Raw genomic sequence first — 6,747 nt, forward strand, 5'->3', positions numbered from 1 at the left:
TAGACAGGTTAAGTGAGTGGGCAAGAAGGTGGCAGATGGAGTATAATGTGGGGAAATGTGAGGTTATTCGCTTTGGTAGGAAGAATAGAAAACAGAATATTTTTTAAATGGTGCGAAACTATTAAATGTTGGTGTTCAGAGAGATTTGGTTGTCCTCGTACAAGAAACACAGAAAGTTAGCATGCAGGTACAGCAAGCAATTAGGAAGGCAAATGGTATTTTAGCCTTTATTGCAAGTAGGTTGGAGTACAAGAGTAAGGAAGTCTTGCTACAATTGTACAGCGTTTGGTGAGACCGCACCTGTGTACAGTTTTGGTCTCTTTACCTAAGGAAGGATGCACTTGTCTTATAGGCGATGCAACGAAAGTTCACTAGATTGATTCTTGGGATTAGAGGGTTGTCCTATGAGGAGAGATTGAGTAAAATGGGCCTGTAACCTCTCGAGTTTAGAAGAATGAGAGGTGATTTCATTGAAACATATAAGATTCTGAGGGGGCTTGACAGGGTAGGTGCTGAGAGGCTGTTTCCCCTGGCTGGAGAGTCCAGAACTAGGGGCATAGTCTCAGGATAAGGGGTCGACCATTTGACACTGAGATGAGGAGAAATTTCTTCACGCAGAGGGTTGTGAATCTTTGGAATTCTCTACCCCAGAGGGCTGTGGATGCTGAGTCACTGAGTATATTCAAGGCTGAGATCGATAGATTTTTGGGCCCTAGGGGAATCAAGGGATATGGGGATCGGGCGGGAAAGAGGTCGAAGATCAGCCATGATCTTATTGAATGGCGGAGCAGGCTCACGGGGCCGTATGGCCTACTCCTGCTCCTATTTCTTATGTTCTTATGTTTTTATTACAACAGTGACTACACTTCAAAAGTGCTTAATTGGCTGTAAAGTGCTTTGGGATGTCCTGAGGTCGTGAAAGGCGCTATATAAATGCAAGTTCTTTTACCCAACAGAGGGGGACTGATAAAGACCCTCGTAAAGCTTGCTGATTCTGAGTGTTACTATTCTCAATCTGTCAGCTTTGACACGGGAGTTTCCTGTCCCTACTTACTGTTGTACTGTGAATGCAGGAAATTTCGTAGAGCTGCAGTGCAGGACGTGAAGGATTCCTAATTACGGTGGCCCGAAATATATTCAGTGATTTGAAAACCAACTTCGCTCAAAAGGTTTTGGTTTATTAATGACTGACCTTGCAATGGCAGAAAGCCAGCAGTGTTTGACTTAAAGCCTAAGCAGGTTGAGAATTTTAATCACTCAGACTTTTATGTAGGAGATCTGAGGGGAAGACAAAATAACACAAGAGAGCATTAATGAAATAATTCAATTTCTGTGGGAAAATCTGAATATTATCATTTGTGTCACTTTCATTCTCAAGTGATCTCCTCGATCCCTTTCTGTTTTGATGAATATTTAACAGAAAATTTGATTTAAGCAGTGGAATTGATCATGAATATTTCTCGTTCCCTCACGACATTGTAACCGTGGTGCTGGAACAGTCTATCATTTCAACTGATGTGGAATGTATAATAGTCACAGCCTTTCTTCTCTGTAACCCACCAAGGTTGCCATTCTTGTAGAATTGTCATGAATCTTATCTTTGAAGTCACTGTGGCTCCAATACTTCATAACCCTTTGACAGCGGAGCTGGTCTGATTCCATGCCTTACTATAATATAAGCCGACATGTCACGTTGAGCTGGAGAGAATGTGCACACCTTTTCTTTTCAAACAGTGAGCTACGCTGGCTTTGAATCATTGCCTCTGGTAGCTCAAAAAAGAAGGAACAAATGAGGAAGATTTTATCTGAATTGTTGAATATGACAAGCCAACAAATTAGAAAGCATCTCTAGCACAGTGTCACTAGCTTTGTCGAACGCCTTGGTCTCAACCATCTCCCCCGAGATCCACTCTCTGGAATGCTGCAACACTAATTACAAAGAGCTTACAGCCAGAAACAGGCTATTCAGCCCAACTGGTCTGTGCCGGTGTTTATGCTCCACATGAGCCGACTCCTACCCGACTTCATCTCACCCTATCAGCATATCCTTCTATTACTTTCTCCCTCATGTGTTTATCTACCTTCCCCATAAATGCATCTATTGCTAGTCACCTCAACCACTCCTTGTGGTGGTGAGTTCCACATCCCAACCACTCTCTGGGTAAAGAAGTTTCTCCTGAATTCCCTATTGGATTTATTAGGGACTATCTTATGCTTATTTTCCCCCACAAGTGCAAACATCTACCCTACCGAACCCTTTCATAATCTTGAAGACCTCTATCAGGTCACCCCTCAGCCTTCTCTTTACGAGAGAAAAGAGCCTCAGCCCGTTCATCCCAACGAGATGCAGGAGTTTCCTACACATTGAGCTCCTGATTTCAATGACATCATTGGGGCGGTGTCCAAGTTAGGACCAAGCACTTGCCTACAAGAAAAGGATGGGACAAAATAATTCTATTAAACAGCTCTTGTAGGGGAAAAATAAAAACAGGAAATCTGAAAGAAAGGCAGAAACGACTGGAAATGCACAGCTGGTCGGTTAACATCTGCGGAGAGAAACGAAACACCAGCCTTTTGGGCTAGGCCCTTCTTCAGAACGCACGAATGAAAGTTAAGCAAAGTATTTTAATGGTATCAGAGATCCAGAGACACAGGGAGCAACAGGTCTCCTGACAGCTGCAAAAACAAACATGCAAAAATGTCGGGCAGGAAAAGACCAACTGGTCCATCAAGCCTGCCCCACACTCACGAAGGCTGGAGCATCATGACTAAACACTCCCCCTCCCCGCACGCCCAACTGCCATATAATCCCCTGGGAGAGGCAAAAAAGAGAGAAAAATCCTGGTGCAATAAGGGAAAAAATACACTGGAAAATTCCCCTCCGATGATCAAAATCAGTCCAGGAGATCACACGGACCAAGTGTTACCTGTAAAGCCACTTACTGAAGGCAGAGGGTCAGCAACCTCCACACCAGCCGGCAACACATTCCAGAGGGTCACTGCTCTCTGGGCAATGAAGAACCGCCAAACATCCAGTCTATTCCCACTCTTCCATGGTTTAAACTCGTGTCCCCTGGTTCTCCCCAATCTGTCAAACTGGAATAATCTATCAATAGATGAAGAAGACGGGGGGGGGGGGATACAAGTGTTGCCTAAGCTTTGCTCTACCATAACTTGACCTCAGGGAAAAAAAGTGGAAAAGTAATCTGTTCATATTTTTCACTGTGGTGCAAATATGTTGGAGTTCAAGCTGATGTCCTCCTCTGTTTAATGCATGAGGTTTTCAAAGGCTGGTGCCATGTTTCAAGAATGCCCTGGGTTGCCTTTGGCACACAATCTCATGGTGTTATTTTGATCACTGTAGGAGGACAGTGACATTTCAGCTCAAAAGGAAATGGGATCAATAATTCTAGTATCCCAGAGTGCACTACAGGCAACAGCCAGATTCTGCATTTCAAGGAATTTGTTTCGGTTTTTGTAATGATGCACCAGGTCCATAGAATCACGGAGCACAGAAGGAGGCCATTTGGCCCATTGTGCCTGTGCTGGCTCTTTGAAAAAGCTATATAATTGGTCCTGCTCCCCTGCCCTTTCCTGTAGTTGTGCAAATTTTTTCTATTCTAGCATGAACATACGAACAATGACAGACAGGAAAAGACCCTCTGGACTACCCAGCCTGTTCCACCCAACTGTGATACCTTGTCCATCACAATATATACACTCCCTACCTGAAAGCCATGTGATCTCCCGGGAGATGCGAGAAACTAGATCTCCAATTCCAAAAAATGTACAATCGATATATTTAATGTGATTGACTTGGTTTGTAATCTCTTTTGTGTTAATGTTCCCCCACTTTTCTATCAAGCATTTATCTGATTTACCTGTTGACTAACCTGATTGAGTTCTTTGATGAAGTAACGGAGAGGGTTGATGAAGGTAGTGCAGTTGATGTTGTGTATATGGATTTTCAAAAGGCATTTGATAAAGTACCACATAATAGACTTGTAAGCAAAATTAAAGCCCATGGGATTAAAGGGACAGTGGCAGTGTGGATACAAAATTGGCTAAGGGACAGAAAGCAGAGAGTAGTGATGACCGGTTGTTTTTCAGACTGGAGGGAAGTTTACAGTGGTGTTCCCCAGGGGTCGGTATGAGGAGCACTGCTCTTTTTGATATATATTAAGTTCAAAGTTTCCAGATGACGCAAAACTCGGGAATGTAGTAAACAATATGGAGGATAGTAACAGGCTCAGGAGGACATAGATAGACTGGTGAAATGGGCAGGCACATTGCAGATGAAATTTAGCTCAGGGAAGTGTGAAGTGGTACATTTTGGAAGGAAGAATGAGGAAGAATGAGGAGAGACAATATAAACTAAATGGTACTATTTTAAAGGGGGTGCAGGAACAGAGGGACCTGGGGGTGTGTGTACACAAATATTTGAAGGTGGCAGGACAAGTTGAGAAGGCAGTTAAAAGAGCATATGGAATCTTGGACCTTATTAATAGAGGCATAGAGTACAAAAGCAAGGAAGTTATGCTAAACCTTTATAAAACACTGGTTAGGCCTCAGCTGGAGTATTGTGTCCAATGGTACCAGGGATGAGGGACTTCAGTCATGTGGAGAAACTGGGGTTGTTCTCCTTAGATCAGAGAAGGTTAAGAAGAAATTTGATAGAGGTGTTCAAGATGTTTTGATAAAGTAAATAAGGAGAAACTGTTCCCAGTAGCAGAAGGGTCAGTAACCAAAGGACACAGGTTTAAGGTGATCGGCAAAAAGGGCCAGAGAAGACATGAGGAAACATTTTTTTTTAACGCAGCGAATTGTAACGATCCGGAATGCACTGCCTGAGAGGGCGGTGGAAGCAGATTCAATAGTAACTTTCAAAAGGGAATTGGGTAAATACTTGAAAGGAAAAAATTACAGAGCTATGAGGAAAGAGCAGGGGGAGTGGGACTAATTGGATAGCTCTTTCAAAGAGCCGGCACAGGCACGATGGGCCGAATGACCTCCTTCTGTGCTGTGACATACTATGATTTGAAACCAACTTACTTCCCTCAGTCTTTCCCTTCCTAAAAATCTAAAACCCAAGCCTGTTTCATCTAATCGCCACTTCTTGATTTGTGTGTCGGCTCGCCTCGGTTAGTGGTACTCTTTTGCCTTTGAGGCAGGAGGTTATGGGATGTTCGTATCTGATAGAGGCCTTTAAGATTATGAAAGGGTTTGTTAGGGTCAACGTAGAGAAAATGTTTCCACTTGTGCAGGAGACCAACACTAGAGGCCATCAATATAAGAGAGTCACTAATAAATCCAATAGGGAATTCAGGAGAAACTTCTTTACCCAGAGAGTGGTCAGAACGTGGAACTCGCTACCAAAAGGAGTGGTTCAGGCAAATAGCTTAGATGCATGTAAGGGGAAGTTAGATAAGTGCATGAGGGAGAAAGGAATAGAAGGTTATACTGATCGCGTTAGATGAAGTGGGGGGGGGGGAGGAGGCTCGTGTGGAGCATAAGCGCTGGCATAGACCAGTTGGGCCGAATGGCCTGTTTCTGTGCTGTAGACTCGATGTAATCCAGGCCGACACTCCAGTTTAGAACCGCGGGAGGGCACCATTGCTGGTCATCTGACTGTCAGAAACAAGTGAGAAGCAAGAATGGGGGATAAAACAAATCTTTTAAGGTGGCTGCGGGCCTCCATTTTAATAGTTCTTTTATTTTTAACGCCTGGGGGGCGGGATTCCTCTGACGTGGCGTGAATCGGAAGGCTCAGCTCAACAGGTGAGGGCCTTTATCGCCCTGCTTGTGGGCCCGGAGGAGCAGGACTGTTTCCTCCGGGCCCAACAAGCCTACATGCAGCGATCCCACACACGCGATCGACTGACCACCCCACCCCCCCCCCCAATGTCCAACCGCCCCCCCCCCCCCCCACGATCTCCCACCCCCCCATGACTGAGCCCCTGATGACCGACCCCCCCCCCCCCCCACCCAACCCCAATGACCCCCCCCCGATCACCGACCTTCCCCAGTCGAAGACTTACCTGCTGGCATCCGTTCCCTGGCTGCTCTCCCGTCCGACCGACAGCCAGCCTGACAATCGGGCGGGAAAACCTACTGAGAAAAAGTGAAAGACATCCTTACGTCAAAATCGTAAGGGCGTCCGGGAAACCCATACTTCCTGGTTTCCCGTCAGGAAATCTCCCCCCACCCACCCCCCCCACAACCCCTCGCTCTCTTTCCGGCTCCCCGTTAAAATTTACCCCCCCGATCTATGTATGTGAGGTAAAACAGCCCACCTCAAATACCCAGCGTTGATGAGATGCATTTCTCACTTGAAGGCTCACCTTTGAAGCAGGTCAAAGTTACTCTTACAATGGCCCCCATTCCATGGAGGATGCTGAGGTAATAGAAAGGGTACAGTGCAGAATCACCAGGATGCTGCCTGGTGTGAGGCAATACAAAGACAGACTTGGGGGAAAATTGTGGGGTTTTTTGTTTTTGATGGAACAGAGGAGATGATTTGATAAAGGTGTTTAAAATTGTGAACGGATGGGTCAGAGTAAATATAAACAACTTGCATATATATATATATATATATAGCACCATTAACGTAGTAAAACATCCCAAGGCGCTTCACAGGAGTGTTATGAAACAAAACTCCAGAGATTTGAGCACGTAATCCAGGCTGACCCTCCCAGTGCAGTACTGAGGGAGGGAGTGCCGTCTTTTGGTGAGACGTTATACGAAGGT

The sequence above is a fragment of the Heptranchias perlo genome, chromosome 13 (genome assembly GCF_035084215.1).
Source record: "Heptranchias perlo isolate sHepPer1 chromosome 13, sHepPer1.hap1, whole genome shotgun sequence".
NCBI lineage: Eukaryota > Metazoa > Chordata > Chondrichthyes > Hexanchiformes > Hexanchidae > Heptranchias > Heptranchias perlo.